This window comes from Perognathus longimembris, chromosome 1 (assembly GCF_023159225.1).
Source record: "Perognathus longimembris pacificus isolate PPM17 chromosome 1, ASM2315922v1, whole genome shotgun sequence".
Classification (NCBI taxonomy): Eukaryota; Metazoa; Chordata; class Mammalia; order Rodentia; family Heteromyidae; genus Perognathus; species Perognathus longimembris.
In genome coordinates this window covers 12,013,664-12,030,658 of record NC_063161.1, presented here as the reverse complement: position 1 = coordinate 12,030,658, position 16,995 = coordinate 12,013,664, and the positions used below count along the sequence as shown (strand labels likewise).

The window sequence follows — 16,995 nt, the reverse complement described above, 5'->3', positions numbered from 1 at the left end:
ATCCATATACTTCAGCCTGCTCTTCTCTTCTCCTATTCTATTATATACTCACTGGATAATTCCCATTCAGCCTCCCAAACTCTTAATTAGCAGTTCTCTTTATATACTTGTGATTTTTTCCCTCACTTGGAGTTGATTATTTCTCTTTACCATGGCTGGCATATACATCAGCTGTCACACATACAGGGCATTTAATTACAATGAGCTATTCATATATTTATCTCTTGCACTAAACTGGCCCCTTACTGAACTGAAGGAAAGCACTGTGTCTTGGTCATTGTTTTCTGCCAAGCATAGGGCCGAGTACATGCAGACACTGAAATAAAATAAAGCGCATCCAATGGCCTCTGGAGTATGGAGTCACCAGCCGGTTCTTTCCCCACGTGTATAAGGCAGGTCCATTAGGAACACTATTGGTCAAAACCACGGCATCCAGGGCCGGAGACACGTGTGAAAAAACCACACACTGAGCACCTCACAGTTTGCCTCATTGGGGTTTGCTTGCCATGGGCTGGGAAATATCTAGATTTAGATAAGTGAATGAAGCAAGGCCTTCTGTCTTGGAGGAGCTTCTTTTTTTTTTTTTTTTTTTGGCCAGTCCTGGGCCTTGGACTCAGGGCCTGAGCACTGTCCCTGGCTTCTTCCCGCTCAAGGCTAGCACTCTGCCACTTGAGCCACAGCGCCGCTTCTGGCCGTTTTCTGTATATGTGGTGCTGGGGAATCGAACCCAGGGCCTCATGTATACGAGGCAAGCTCTCTTGCCACTAGGCCATATCCCCAGCCCTGAGGAGCTTCATTTTAACAAGAGATGAGTAGGGTGGTGAGGACATGGCATGGTGTGCTGGAAGCAAAGTGTTAAGAGAAAGAAAGAAGAGTCCATCCAGGTGAGGGGAGCCTGTGGATAAAGATTACATGTATTGGAACGTGCCAGCAAGTGGAATGCCACGGGCTTCCTGCTCTGGGAGGTGGTTTCCTCCCTGTACATGCCACTGGGGGTTCAATGTGAAGTACACCCTGGCTGCACCAAGACTCCCCTTGGCCTGCCTTCTTCAAGAGCAGCAGTTGTCTTCTACCGGTCACCTGTTCCCTTGGCGAGGAGGAGCAGTTACAGCGCATGCCAGAGTCTCAGGTTCCCTTTGGAGGTGCTCTGAGGACTTCTATTTGATTTTACTTTTGATGCCAGGACTAGGGCTTGAATGCAAGGCCTAGGCACTGTCCCTTAGGGTATTATTATTATTATTATTATTATTATTATTATTCAAGGCTAGCACGCTACCACTTGAGCCACAGCTCCACTTCCTGCTTCCTGCTGGTTAATTGGAGATGAGAGTCCGTTGCATGGACTTTCCAACCTGGGCTGGCTTGGAACTTTGATCATCAGATCTCAGCTTTGGGAGTAACTAAGATTACAGCACTGGTCTCTTTGAGAGCCCTTGATAGCACTGAGCTCTTCTCATGCTTTCTTTGATCCTGTCTATTAGGGCAAGCTCCTTCTTACCCTCAGTCACACAGAGGCTGCTTCTTCAGTTCCCCTCACTACAAGACTCATCAAAAAGCTGTGTCCCTAGACTCGGGCCACCAGCACACCTTTGCCCAGATCTCTACAGGCTTGTGTCCTTACTTTATTTAGCTCTCTGCTCCTAAGATTATAGACATAAGTCACTGGCACCCAGTCAATTCTTTATTTCTGGGCTTCCTGCCTTCCTCTACCAAAATGCAAACACCTTGAGGTCAAAGACTTTGCCTATTTTGTTACTGTCAGAATCTCTAGAGATGAGCAGTGTTCGGCACCTGACAGGCGCTCAGTAAATACTTTATGAATAAATCACAATCTCGCTCCAAAGCCAAGAGAAGACACACACACACACACACACACACACACACACACACACACACAGTGTCCTTGCCAAGCGCCACTTCCGCTCTACTCCTCCTCAAAACCTCATCATCTCTTCAGGAAAGACTCACTTCCCCTTTCGCTTTTCAGTTCCTTGAATAAAAAGTGTACATCTATTTTTCTTTTTGTGCTGCCTCCTGAGTAGCTAGAATGACAGGTGTGTGTGTGTGTGTGTGTGTGTGTGTGTGTGCACCAATATTGGGCTTGAACTCAAAGCTACCACTCTGCCACTCTATTGAGCTACATAGCCACTTTCGGCCTTTTGGTGGCTAGTTGGAGAGCCTCACAGACTTTTCTGCCTGGGCTGGCTTTGAACCATGATCCTCAGACTCAGCCTCCTGACTAGCTAGGGTTATAGGTCTGAGCCTCCAGCACCTGGCTGTAAGCCTTGTTTTTGCTCTGAGGATGGAAGTGGCTCTCCACTGACTCTATTAGCCAGGTTGTTTGCCATCCCACAATAGAACTTTCAGCTCTTCCTACCAGTTTGTCACTTGTTCTCTCTATTAAAATCCCTCCATGAAACTCTCTGGAATGGACTCCTTTTCCTCTGAGTGGATTCTGAGTCTCTGCATAATGAATAGAGAGTGGCCACATGAACATTGATCTTTAAATACCAGGTGGTGTGTTAGTTTCACATATAGGCTTACACAAACGGCTTCTGTACCACCAACTTGTTTGATTTCAATTTGCTCATTCGCAGAACTTTGCATGGTCACATGTCACAGACTTTAAGTGTCTCGGAAACTACTGACACTGTGAACACTGAATCAATAAAATCACAAGGGTATTACAACAGTGGGTATAATTTATTGGTCCATGCAATGCATCTGATACACTGCTCAGTTCCTTCTCTATATTACCCCTTTTTCCTCCTATGGCTAACTGCAGGGTGTTTGTTCTAGTCAAGACCCTTGGTGACAAAAAAATAGACACCTGTACTGAAAAGACCAGAAGGGTCTTGGTAACTTGTGGCGTTGAACTGAAACCAGATGGTCATATAGTTAATGAGTGATCCCAGCAACCAGGCTTAGAAAAGAGCTAAAGGAAGCCAGGCGTTGCTAAGACCATGCCACAAGGCTAATTTGCTGAGATGCTATGGCAGGCGCTATTCATCGCTTCTTCCTGCTCCCTCCACCCCTGGCGCTGAAGGCTCTGGGAATCAATCCTACCTTCCTGTGGTGGTCAGCATCCAAAAATGCATGCTTAGGTCTGGCACCCACGTCACAGCTATCAGGGGCTGGGGAGAAAGCATCCTTCCAGCTTCAGTATAGCAAAGCATTCGTGGGGTTATCTTCTCACCTGCACTATTATGGGCTGGATATGGCTTCAGTGTGTTCCCTGAAGTTTCATGCATCACATTTAATCCCTATTGTGAGTTGTCCAGAAGGTAGAAATGATCTGACTACAGTGCTCAAATGTAGAGCCTGTAGGAGGTGATTAGAATGAAAGTGGAGCCCCCATGGGTGAATCCTATGGATTCCCTGGGGAGTAAGGGAGACCATCAGGGAAGACTGAGCCCCCTTGGCCTTGCACCTGGCTCACTGTGATACCTTTGAGCCAAAGTAGAGAGAGCCGCCTTTAGAACTCATCCAATCTATGGCATTGTGTGGATGGCAACAGAAAACAGACTAAAATGACCCCTAAGATGACCAGAGGTCCCCACATAGCACCAGGACATCTCTGTCTCTATCTCCATCTATGAGAAAAATGACAAGGGTACAATGAGTGATGCTAGGAAGACTCTGGAATGTTGGAAGTCATACCCTATGCCCATTCTTCCACGCCATACTTGCCTCCGCGTTGAATTGTTCTTTGACCATTTCAATTATCTAGACTTGTACATCGCAAAAAGCCACCAAAAATTTCATATTCATAATCACAGTAGCCTTCCCTTTAAACAATGGATTTATCTTAAGCACTAATGATTCATTTGCATAATTACATGATGTCCAGCTTTTGAGGTATTTGCGTATGATGGATGTGCAGGTTATATACCTGTAACAGAAACAAGCTCTTCTTCCAGGAATTTTCCAGAAATGCATTTGTGTGGCTGTTTACTCATTTTCTCAGGGCAAAAGTTATTCCTTGGGCTGGGGATATAGCCTAGTGGCAAGAGTGCCTGCCTCGGATACACGAGGCCCTAGGTTCGATTCCCCAGCACCACATATACAGAAAACAGCCAGAAGCGGCACTGTGGCTCAAGTGGCAGAGTGCTAGCCTTGAGCAGGAAGAAGCCAGGGACAGTGCTCAGGCCCTGAGTCCAAGGCCCAGGATTGGCCAAAAAAAAAAAAAAGTTATTCCTTTTTATTCTTCCTCGGACATATATATGCATATATATATATACATACATATATACACATATGTGTGTATATACACACACCCTGACACAGCCATTTGTACGTGTATGTACACACATATATAACAGCATAAATAGCTTCACATTTGAGGAGAGTTAGGAGCATTCCATTCTCCTTGCTTTCTAGAAAGCTCAGTCAACTCAGTACCCAGTTCAGACACCCTACTAGAGTGATGGAATGTGATTATAAATACTTTTGGCACTTAGTATAGTGCTGGTATGTTGTTGACATGTTGCTATGGAAATTGTGTAATTATACCATGAGATAATACTTTGCATGTGACATTGTGTATGTATATTTAAACGCATGTATGTGTGTACACATATTTGTTCAGAGAAGTCATTAAATGAGTTCTTCTGGTTTCTATTCCTAGCCTGTCAACTCAGTGAGTCATTGCTAAGTATCTCTGTTCACTTGTAGCCTGTCAGTGTCCTAACACAAACAGAGTACACAGGAATACAGGTAAAAAACCAATGTGCAAGCATTTGAATATTCAGAGCTCTGTATTTTTCATTTTCAGAAGGCAGTATAATGATTGAAGTACCATACCGTGTTCAGAAAGGACACTCGTCCAGTTTATCATTAAAAAGCAAATGCCTTAGAGGTTTAGAGGTGAGGGCCTCGTGTTCATTAGAGAAAGCATTTAGAAAACAAGCAGCTGCTAGCCTAGAGGGAGGCTCAGAAGAAAATTTCCCCAGCATAGGGAATTGAGGGATCATCTTCTTGACTTCCTATTGGTGCACCTTGGCCCCGCCCACTTTCTACCTGCTTCCTACTGAGCTGCCCTCACCGATGGTCTCCATTCTTTTTTCTGTTTATCCTCTACAAGAACAGCGGTGTCCAGGTAAGTGGAAGTGGCCTGTGGAAAGGGCAGGAAAGGTACCATTGCGAATGTTTGTCTTTTTAATGAGACAGGTATCTGGCTTAGGCAATGTCTAAATGTAAGCAATTGGATTGAGAACTCAATTTCAATTAAATACTAATTCAGTTCAGTGGAACCAAGGGAGAACCAGGTTGGGCGCTTTAGAAGATTGATCAAGTATCAGCTGATAGTCAAACTGGTCAGTAACTTAAGTCTGCCTCATTTCCAAGACCAAAGGAAAGAGAATGATAAAATTTGCTAGGAAGATGGGGCTAATTCATTCTAGGAGACTGTTTTGAGAGTAGTTTTAGGACACCACAAATCTCAGCAGAAGGTAGCATCCAGTAGCCTACTTCCTACTATGTGTATTGATAATATTCTTTTTCATCCTTCAACTTTCAATTGCATCTCTTCCCCCTTTATTGATTTCTTCAGCCCTTTCTCTTAGAGAAAGAAGTAGGATTCTATTTAATCTTTCCTTTTTCTTTTCAATGGAATCAGCTCTTATGTGAGGGGGTTAGGTGACAAAGGAAAACATAGGTGAAAATCACGTACAGTCGAATGTTCTCTTGAAGACTGCTTAAATGAGCCATGAACTGGGATAAACCCAGTTAACTGAGGTTATTGTTGTTTATGTTTTTCCTTTAGCATTGAAACACATTTATGTTTCTTCATATGAATACTAGTTGAAATAATAGACTTGCATTTGAGAGCAGGTTAAGAGGAGGCAAAACCCCTTCTATGTGGTAAAGTCAGCAGCAGTTACAGAGTTTGTGGGATTCAGTGTAAAATTAAAATACAAGAAATCCTTGTTCAAAAAGTTAAGAATTTCAAGACAGTAGTTAGTAGTGGAAAGCAAGCAAGGCACTCTAACTACATGGGTTGCAGGCCCACAAAGCCATTCCTGGTAAAGAAATTCGGACATCGTGAGACACTTAGAAATCAGATTAACACAGGAAGCGAAGACTCATAACACCCACAGAGAGAACAGGGGACAAAATCTCTGGCGATGTTGAGTCATTCTCCTGGCTTCCTATATCCTAGGCTGGCTCAGTAGTAGGTACAGCTGAATTTGCTACAGCTCCAATCAGCAAAGCAAGCAATCGAGTGGTTACAAATCTATATTCCAATAACATCTAAAACAATAGTTTTTCTGATTTCCTTAAAAAATCCCTTATAACTTTAAACTCAGGTTTCAAATGTGTTAACAAAAAGTCTATATATTCTTTCACCAAGCAAAATTTTTTATCTGTTCTTAATCTTTTGCCAAGGGTATTAGATCAAATTTGTTCTCTCATGTAATCTGTTGAGGAAAAAACAAACTGTACAACTATGAGTTTCTGGAGTAGCTCAAATAAGGTAAAGTATTTTAAAAATGAGGTGCAAAGCTGGGTTAAGTGGTTCATGCCTTTAGTCATAGTACTCAAGAGGCTGTCTGGAGGATCATGAGTTTGAAGGTATCCGGCTGCACAGCAAGACAAACACAATTTAGGTATAATAATATGGCTTCTTCAAATGAAATGTTAATTAGATCACTTGCAATTATTTTACATCTTTAGAGGTTCCCATTTCTTTTCCTAAAAAGTCAAGAACATAACCTGACTGGGTGAGTTTTATTTTATGAGTGAGCACTCTGGCAACGATGGGATGCAAATGTATGTTTTAAGGAAACTATATTTTATAACACTATGTATTTTTTCCAGGTTAAGGGCATTGTACTGATCAGATGATTCACCAAAGTGCTTTCAAGTAGCAACATTAATCCAGGTGCCAGTGGTTTGTACCTGTAATCCTAAATAGTCAGGAAGCAGGCATCTGAGGATTGCAGGTCAGAGCCAGCCTGGGCAGAAAAGTCTGTGAGACTCTTATCTCCAACTAACCAGCAAAGATGCCAGACTAGAGGTGTAGCTTGAGAGGTAGCTGTGAGCAATGATAAGCCAGAGAGGGAAGATCTGAGTTGAAGCCCTGGTACATAGTGTACACACACACACACACACACACACACACACACACACACACACGTAATTTAACATTAAAGTGACAGAAAATTGTGTTTCCAGAGAGACCAAACTTGGGTCTCTGATGTTATTTACAGCTTCCTCTTCAATCTTCTCACCCCACCACATGCTGAAACTTGATGCTCCTGCTTTGACAATTATTAACTTCCTTGTAGCTTTAAGAGCTACATGTGTGAGCTTTGAAAAAAGTATCATGGCTAGGGTCAGCTGGTCACTCAGCTAGGCTGAACAACTAGCCTGATTCATGGTCACCTGGTCTAAGTTATGTTGCAACACAAAACAATACTTATGTTCCTAAGAAGCTAAGGAAGAAATCCTATGATGTGTCATCCTAGAGTTACCCGAAGTTTGGGGTGATCTAAGGTTAATCTTTCTATTGTGGAGTTTTTGGGTGATGATGGCAGTTGTGTGTTGGTTGGTATTTGGCAAGAATTGAAACGGAAAGCTTCTGTCAACTGCTTATTCCAACAAATGACACCAGTAAGGGCATGTGTGTAGGAAACAACCTGGGGAGAAGAAATGGAATTTTCTCATTAGTCCCAATCTGTATCAAACGGTATATTCTAGAAGAGAGGCATTACAACAGAAAGCACAAAAACAAATATATATGTATATATATGACTGTGAAATAGTTTCAATAGTACAATGAGTACTTAAGTGTACACCACTCAGCACTTCATTCTTTAATTTACCTCATCCTCAAAATATCATCTCCTGAGTAAGTGCAAGTCCGAGCTAGGATTCGATCCCAAGACAAGTCCATACATGGATTTCTATCCCGCTTTAAAATGCTGTCTGTCTCCCCCCTTTCACTCCCCTCTACGCGTGATTTCAAAACGAAACATAATATTTCAGCGTCTCAAAATTCACTGACATTCCGGGGGTGACACTGTCTCCCAAGAAACTGTCACACCCGGCACAGTTAAACGTGCCTGACTGAAGCTGGCTTATTTTGCTTACAAGTCTGGGGCTGGCTCCTAAGAAGAGACAACACGGGGCTCCACGGGGAATCACTTTATTTACATGATGAAACCCCTCCTCACCCCCGGACCAACCCCTCCCCCCGTGCCCAGGCAGGCACAGCCAAAGAGCCCGGGAGGAAGGGAAGATGCTTGTTTATCTTTCGTGTGCACTCGAACTCCGACGACAGCCTTGGTGGGCGTGGCTCCCGGGAGCTAATCGTCCCTTCCAGGTGCAAATCTGGACGAGTGTGACCGAAAAGTGGGCACCCATGTGAGGGACGCGTGTGCGTGGGAAAGCCCACTTAGCACGCTGTGGGTTTGGCTCGTCCCTGCATATGTGTGTATGTGTGTGTGTGATGGTGAGCTCCTCGCTCCGATGGCCCCGTCTGCATAAGGGAGTGTGTGACTTACTCCAAGTTCTGCTCACCTCCAGGAGCTGGCGGGGGTCGTTCCCGCCGGTGGTGCTCGCGGGCGCCCACCGGGAGCTCCGCGCTCCACGTGGGATCTGTCCAGCTCCCAGTGGCTCCCTGGCCCCACCCCCGCCGCCGGGCCCCGCCCCCAGGCCCCGTTTGGCCCCGCCCCCAGGGCCCAGGCCCCGCGGCCGCACGGCTGCCCCAGTTCCGTAAACACTCCGGTCTCCGCCCCCCCAGCAGCCCTGGACCCTACCACTCGCGGCGCACAGAGGGGGGGAGGCGTTCTCTCCCTCCGTCAACTCCCGGCAGTCCTCAGCCTCGGCGAGGCAAACTAGGAAGAAAAATATTCCCGGAGTCGGTCGAATCTTCAGGATCTCGGCGATCACAGCCTGAACTACCCCGAGTCCCCCGGCTCCGCCACGCCGTCGTCTCCCCGACTCCCCCCACGCCCGTTTTGGGATGGCCTCCTCCTTAAAGTCCCTCGGGGCCCTTTAAATACCGCGTGGGAGCCAGGGGGGACGACGGACGGCGGCCGGGCTGGGAGTTGGGAGTGCTTGATGCTGTGATCTGCTCCGCCAAGGAGCCACCCAGAGCCCCCCTCCCCTCTGCCCCCCCACCCCCGGTCCTGGGGTCCCTCCGTCCGCTTGCCTGCGGCCTCCGCGCGGCTTGGGTGCGTATCCATCCGAGGGGGAGGGGTCGCCGGCACCCAAGTGACAGCCAGGGCCGGGGTGCGGGGGCCACCTCTCCTCAGGACAGCCAGAGGGCCTCCCTCCCTACCCCGAATCCTCTCCCGAGCCGGGGGTGGTGGTGGTGGTGGGGTGCGACCGGGGTCATCGAGTCCGATTCCAGGTGCTCATTCCGCTCCCCTGGTTGGACCTCGCATCACGGTCCCGCGTGGAGGCGGAGGGGTCGTGGCAGGTGTCGAGCTGGACGAGAGTTGAGGGTCCTCGGGGCGGCGGGGTCGGAGCCCGGGGCCGCTGGGCCGCTGTTTACCTCCCGCTGGGCAGGTGCCAGCGACGGCGCTGCCAGCGGCGGCTGCCTATGGGGTGCCGCCGGGCAGGGGTCCGGGGGAGGTACCGTCTCGGCACCCGAGTCCTGCTGTTGTCGGGGGGGGGGGGGGTCGCTCTCTGTGTTTGGAGTTTGTCGCCCGGGTTTCCGGGGCGCTGGGCTCGGCCTTGGCCGTCCCCTCCCCCCAGGGTTTGTTTTGACAGGAAACGTGGTGCTGGAGGGGAGGGACTCCCGGGGGTGGAGTGGGGAGGGGCTCCCAGGGGGGCGGCCCCAGGATGTGACACCCCCCCCCCCCCCCGAGGTGGAGGCGGAGAAACGCCAGGCTGGGCTGATGTGGAACCCAGATCTCTCAGCGGTGGCTTCGTGCTCCTCCAACACCCCCCCCCCCCCCCAATCCCAGCTGCTGCTACTCAAGCTGGCACCACGGGGTGGGGGTGTGGGGGGGGTAGTGGCCATGTTTCCTTAGTAAGAGGGAAAACTTTCTGTCGAATGAGCTATTTCATAATGGTGCCAAGTTTCCTTCTCAAGGCAAGGGTTTATTTGCCAAAAGGAAAAAAAAAAATCAAGTCCGAGTGAAATGTTTGCTAAATGATGACAGGGGTAGAGATGGTAATGTGGAAGAAGAGTGATTGCTCGTATGGCTGAAGTTTCGGGCATCTCCTCATTGGATATGTGTCTTGCTACTCTAACCAAAGAAGAAACCAGATTAAGTGGGGCTTGCACCCAGCCCAGAGATTGTTTCTCCTATCTCCCAACCTATAAGGAAGTCATCTCAGAAGCTCCCAGTTTAGCAGACATTCCTGGCCTGCCAGCTTTTTCTTCCTGCCTCTAAGGATTTCCCACATCACCCTGATAGCCAGTGGGTTGCATGACCTGAAATGATGCAGGACTGGAGAAAGCAGCTTTATGTCATTTTTGATTCTGCCACAGAGGCAGAATCACAGCTAGTAAAACAGGTAGCAGTCACTTCGAATGTGAAAGTGCTGAGAAATCTTTCTTCCTGGAACTAAAATGCCATATATAGCATGAAATCTTTCTTTTTAGAGGGTAACTGGCATATTGGATTTTGTCTAGCTGTTTGTTGATTCTGATTTGTTTTGTTTTCTTTATTTTTGTTGGTTCTAATTTGATAAAGACAGTAGTCTAGCTGGGTGATGTAGGCACCTCTGTTTTATTGGTTTTTGTTTTGTTGTTGTTGTTTTTGTTCTTTGTGTCACTCCTGGACCTTGAACTTGGGGCCTGGGCACTGTCCCTGAGCTTTTGTGCAAGGCTAGCACTCTACCATTTGAGCCACAGCTCTACCTGCAGATTTTTTGTTGGTTCATTGGAGACAAGAGTCTCCCAGACTTTCCAGCCCAGGCTGGCTTCGAACCATGATTCTCAGCGCTCAGTCTCTTGAGTAGTTAGGATTACAGGCATGAGCCACTGGTGCCTGGTTGTTTTGTAGTTTTTCCTATATTGTAGGTGAGAAACTTTTTTTTTAAGCACTGCTATTTGGGACTGGTGGTAAAGCAGCATCTTGTAGAAAGTAGAAATCTTCCAGGGACTGCAATTTGTTTTCTTCACCAGAGCCCAGTCTCTGCCTCTTTGCTACACATATGTAAATGCTTATCTGTACACTTTGATCTGATTTTGAAGGATGATACCCAGTAAATATTTTTTGAACTTTCTAGTTTCCATGACCTAGACTTAACTGGATAGCTTCCATTCCTCAGGATGCTGCCGGATGATCTGAATAATTCACTCCAAAATGTTTATGACTCATACTAGTTATAAGTAGATAGTACTTGGGTTTGAACTAGGGATTTTGCAGAATATAATGGCACCCTGGTAGAGGAGTTTCAGTCACTATGGTGAGATGGTTCAGAATTATGGACAGTTGCATCTTTTAGTGGTGCCTTTCATAGTATAGCACTTAATTAAGCAGCTTTCCCCTGGTCAGATCTGCTTGCTTCCACATGTGCAGATGTGGTGATGGATAGAGCAGTTTGGCAGAGTGGGAGTGGAAAGAATTACCAGTATGCAATTAAAAAAAATCCATCTGGGAATGGTAAAGAGGATGGGCTTAAGGATTCCACTGCCTGAGTTTCAGTTGAACCTCTTCACTACTGTGAACCTTGAGGGTAAGTAATGTAACCTTTCTGAGCCTTGGGTTCTTACTATAAAATTGGGGTGTTAGCTAACAGTGTTAAAATGAGCATTCAAGGAGATAAGATATTTAAAGCACTTACAAAATGAAGTTATTATTGAAGTCATAATAAGTACTCCATAACCATTAGGTCTGATTGTTATTTAGGTATCAGTGAGTGTCAGGAGAGTAGAAAGACCCCTTATAAAAATGTCTTCAAGCTCCTGGAACAGGAAGTCATTACTAGCTTGAATTATCTGTGCACTTGAAGTTGAAAGAGGACATAGCTTCTTACCACAAGAAGGCTAAATAAAATCTAGCTGGAAGGTAGATAGGCAGACAACTATAGTATTTTAGGTGACTGAGTTAATGGCAATTTGAGCAGTATGACAAACGGAAAAATTGAATACGCATGTCATCTCATGAATAGGAGTATGGCTTAATTTGTTCATGCAATGAAATAATATTCATAGATGAAGGAAAGTCTCTGGGAAGGTCATGAGGGTTAAGATGTTAAATGTCAAGTCTGAATGACAGCAGGGAGCATCCATTTGAAATTCAAAGGAGTCATAAACCCCAAGGGAGAGAAGAGCAGGTGTAAATGCTCTAAAGTTGGAAGTTTGGCTAGTCTAAGGAACTCCAAAAAGGCTGAGGTCTCTGGAGTTTGAAGAATTGGGGGAAAGTGGCAGAGAATGAGGCAGGTAGAGGCCCGATCACAAAAGAAGAGTGTAGACCACAGCAAAAAGGTTTCACAGGAAAAGGGAAACCATTGGGGAGTTAACTCTTAAAAAGGAATGTCTTATTTTGCCTGTTCTGAAGGGCTTGGCCTATTTCTTGTTCTATTCTCTACGTGCTATTGAAGGAAGGACATTAGGATAAATTTGGCTATCTAGAAGGACATTTGTAGCTGAGTGGAATCTAAGCAATTGGTGTGGTGGGAAATATCAAGATCTAAAAACTACAGGACCCAGGTCTGGTCTGTATTAGAATAATGAGGAATCAGCTCAGCACTTTTCTTTAACCTGTTAATCTGGAAATGCTTTCAGACTTAACAGGGAAAAAAAGTTACAAGAGAAAAACTAAGAACACCTTAGGTAGATACAGTATTTTACAAATACAAAGCACTCTTTTTCACTCAGTAAGTATCAGGAGTTGGGACAAAGAACCTAGCACACCTGAAAGGCCAGTGTTCTTACTGCCTTAGTAACACATGTACTGTAACTGCTGTTCTAATCCTGTTCCTAAACCAGTGCAGGATCACTTGCAGATACATAACCAGGCTACAGGCTCACTGCAGAGAGGAAACAGCAGATAACGTCAGATATAAGTTTAGGAACCACAGTAAATTAAAAACCAATCTCCCCTCCATCTGTGGTGGGACATGTGATTAACCTCTACTGGTCCTATATTTATCGCCTCCTCGCTAAAATAGCAGTGGTTATACTGCCATTCAGCCATGTGCATATACAACAGTAAATAAGTATCTGCTGTTTCCCTGCCTCTGAAAGAAATATATAATATTGTATTAATTCTGAAATAACAAAAGAATACTATAAAATATGGATATGACAATGCGTCACCTTCTTTGACTAGTGACCCTTTGTATTGTTGGAGGCCTTGCTTACAGTGACCTTCTCTGTCTTTCCCAGTGAGTAAGTGAGTCTTCCAAGTAGGAAGTGGTATTCCTAAAAGGTACTTGCTTGACTTTTTGGGTTGCATCCTGTCAGTCATATTAGGTGAGTCTAAGTTTGTTGTTATGGAAAACAAAATATTTCAAAACAGCCTGATTTTATTATCACCTGTCTAACAGAGAATCCAAAATAGTTATAAAATAGTCATAAAAGCAATCGAATTGCCCTCAGTGCCTTTTGAGTCAAGTAACATTGTCCTCAAATGATCTATAGTGGAAACCCAAGATCAAGAAAGGTAACAGCAGGTGTGAAGGCATTTACAGGCCATTCACACTGCCCTGCCCTGGGCCATTGCTTTCTGGTTTTGTATTTAGGATCTGTGCAGGAGTTGTGCCCTGGGTTACCTACCTAAGATTGTTATCTGTAGGAGAACCTGCTCCTAAGATAACATGCTCCTATTATTCTGAAGCTAAACTGTTCTTCCCTCCAGACTTTTAAATGCCTATAGTGATGATAATAACAAAAAAGGCAAATAATCATAGCAAACATCTGTATTCTGCTTTCACTATACCAGACACTGTTCCTAGCATTCTATTTATTTATTTATTTATTTATTTATTTATTTATTTATTTATTTTGCGAGTCTTGGGGCTTGAACTCAGGGCCTGAGTACTGTCCCTGGCTTCTTTTTGCTCAAGGCTAGCACTCTACCACTTGAGCCACAGCGCCACTTCTGGCTTTTTCTATATATGTGGTGCTGAGGGATCGAACCCAAGGCTTTATGTATGCGAGGCAAGCACTCTGCCACTAAGCCATATTCCCAGCCCCTATTCCTAGTATTGTGTAGTGACTAAATGAAATATCTGAATGAACTGGACATTACTGGTAGCCATATATGAAGAAATACAGTCTCCTACCCAATTCTCCACACCCCCCCCCCCCCGCTTTTTTTTTTTTGGCCAGTCCTGGGCCCTTAAACTCAGGGCCTGAGCATTGTCCCTGGCTTCTTTTTTGCTCAAGGCTAGCACTCTGCCACTTGAGCCACAGCGCCACTTCTGGCCAAATATTTTGTATATATGTGGTATTGAGGAATCCAGGGCTTCATGTATATGAGGCAAGCACTCTTGCCACTAGGCCAGATTCCCAGTTACCCCCACTTTTGGTGGCGGTGGTACTAGAGTTGTGAACTCAGAGTCACATGCTTGCTAGCTATTGTACCATCTGAGGCAGGCTTTTAGTCTCCAGACTACCCCTCGTCTCTCTCTCTCTCTCTCTCTCTCTCTCTCTCTCTCTCTCTCTCTCTCTCTCTCTCTCTCTCTCTCTCTCTGTGTGTGTGTGTGTGTGTGTGCAGAGAGTAAGTTCTGAAGCTTGAAGTCAGGGCCTCCTGTTCTTACTTGGCTTTTCACTCAAGGCTGGTGCTTTACCGCTTGAGCCACACCTCTTCTTCTCTGAGACAGTTTCTTAATACCATAGTGATGAGCAGTTTTGTTCCAAAGACAAGCCTCTTTTTGGCCCAGTTGCAATGTAAAGACATCTACCACCTAAATAAGAGTTTCTAAATATTGTGAAGCTTTTACATTGTCTGTTGTATCTCTGTGCCAGGAATTCTGCCTCCAGTGATTTGTTGACAGATTAATGGTACTTCATTACACATATTTACTATGAGCATATTTTCTTTTTGTAATTTTTAGTGATGCCTCATGGAACTCTTGGCTTGAAGCATCTTAGCAATTCCTAGCTAAGAGAAACTATATAATTAACCCAGTCAAGAGGAGGGGGGAGGGAGGAAGGAAGGGAGGGGAAGAAGGGAAGGGGGAGGGCAGGTGTGATGTGCATAGCAACCTTGGCCCCAAATCCCGGACTTATAACCTAGAGTTTTTTTATGTACTTTTTTTTTTTTTTTTTTTTTTTTTGCTAGTCCTGGGCCTTGGACTCAGGGCCTGAGCACTGTCCCTGGCTTCTTCCCGCTCAAGGCTAGCACTCTGCCACCTGAGCCACAGCGCCCCTTCTGGCCGTTTTCCATATGTGGTGCTGGGGAATCGAACCGAGAGCTTCATGTGTAGGAGGCAAGCACTCTTGCCACTAGGCCATATTCCCAGCCCCTTGTGTACTTTTTTTTAATCTATGCACTTGGCTTCCTTCTTAAATAGATTTAAGAAGCCTGTCAAATATCCTGACCAGATAGAGTAGAAAAATGAAATGGAGAACTATATCTATTCATCTAGTTTATAAGTTCCATGAATGGAAGATTTTATTTATTTTTATTTGGAAGAACAGCTAAAGACCTGCTCATCTGAGTCAGTTCATATAGAGGAAAATCAAGATGAGAGAAAATATAAGATAGGAGGATAAGATAAGGAGAATATAAGATAGGGGGAAGGTGGATACAGACCTTAAGATATTCAGGTAAGTGTGCCAAGACCCTGGGAATTTTGAGTTTTAAGTATCTAGTAAGCTAAGCTTACATGCTCAATTCTCTACTTTAGGGCTTAGACTTGAGCAGTACCAAGAGCGTAAAATCTATGGTGCTATCAGTTTACAAATGTTCTAGCTGAAGCTGTACCAAATGGGCTTCAAAGGTTTTTGATTTAGCTAAGACTGAATGAGTGCTTGTCATATTCTTGCCACTCAAGAATGGGCTAGATATGGTGTTGGTGTCTACCTTATTAAGGACATTTGGACATAGCTGTTGGAAGAAAGTAGCCATGCAGGTGGTTTGGGGTAAATACAAGAAATGAACAGCAGCTCTTCTAAGAGGAGTGCCATAAACTCTGGCTCTGGCAGGCAGTACAGGAAGGCTTCTTACAGAATGTCAAATTTTCATTTCAGAAAAAAAAACACCAGTTGGAAGTTTAACACTGGCAAAGAGAGAGAGTCCAATCTAGAGAGGAGGATGAGTTTTCCATCTAGGACCTGGGACTTGGTGGCAATCCTTTCTTCCCTTCCGTTTTCTCTCCTTCCTGTAGCAGATTAGACTTCAGGCTCAGGTAGATACTGGTTTACATGGGGTAGAGATGGGTGGTTTTTACTACTGATGATGCCAGTTGTCTAGCCTGTGTTTGTGGCAGGTGGCTTTGGGATGGTAGGACAGGGTGTGTGCCTCTGTATTAGCTCCTTGGCAGTTTTCCTCACTTGCCCTTCAGTCTGCACAGGGAGTTAGTGGTTTTCTGCTTACAAAAATGGCATCCTAGACAAAAGTACATTTCTGTACAGGTCAGGACTGAAGAAAATTTTTTAAAAAGACAATGTGCAAATACCCCTGTACTTTTTGCCCTTACCATATCCCTCTCTGACTCATCCTCGATCCTATCACCATCAAAGAGATAAAACGATAAAACAAGTTGCTCTATTTCTCTCAACAAAGTCTTATCTCTCTCATTTTCTGGTCCTTAGTTGACCCTTGCTCTTCTTTCTCATACTTTGTCAGCAATGCCTTCCTTCCTTCCTTCCTTCCTTCCTTCCTTCCTTCCTTCCTTCCTCCCTTCCTCCCTTCCTCCCTCCCTCCCTCCCTCCCTCCCTCCCTCCCTCCCTCCCTCCCTCCCTCCTCTATCATCTGGCACAAGTTTTAGGTACATGAACTTGAAAGTCATGAGAGCAGACCTGTCTTGTTTTGTTCACTGTTACTTTTCCCAGTGACTGGGGCACTCAGAAAATATGAACAGAATTATGAAGAAACTGCAGGTATTTCCAGCCATCGTGTGCACTGTTAATGGTTTCAC

General features: G+C 45.2%; 1 protein-coding gene and 1 long non-coding RNA gene across 4 annotated transcripts in view; one reads left to right on the top strand and one right to left on the bottom strand.

Moving 5' to 3' along the window:
• The first annotated feature begins 8,979 nt into the window (after window positions 1-8,979).
• The window catches only part of Tcp11l2 (t-complex 11 like 2), a 34,983-nt gene continuing 26,967 nt past the window's right edge, over window positions 8,980-16,995 (top strand). Inside the window, exon 1 of one of the 3 annotated variants that reach the window (XM_048356637.1) lies at window positions 8,980-9,179. The gene's annotated coding sequence lies outside the window, so the exon portion shown is untranslated. Of the gene's footprint in view, window positions 9,180-15,479; window positions 15,683-16,995 lie in introns of those variants that run through there. The other 2 variants (XM_048356653.1, XM_048356643.1) reach the window with 2 other exon arrangements.
• LOC125359130 lies at window positions 11,001-16,297 on the bottom strand. Its single transcript, XR_007212501.1, has 2 exons — window positions 15,939-16,297; window positions 11,001-11,100 (listed from the first exon to the last, which is right to left on the bottom strand). It is a non-coding gene; the product is annotated as an uncharacterized LOC125359130 (long non-coding RNA).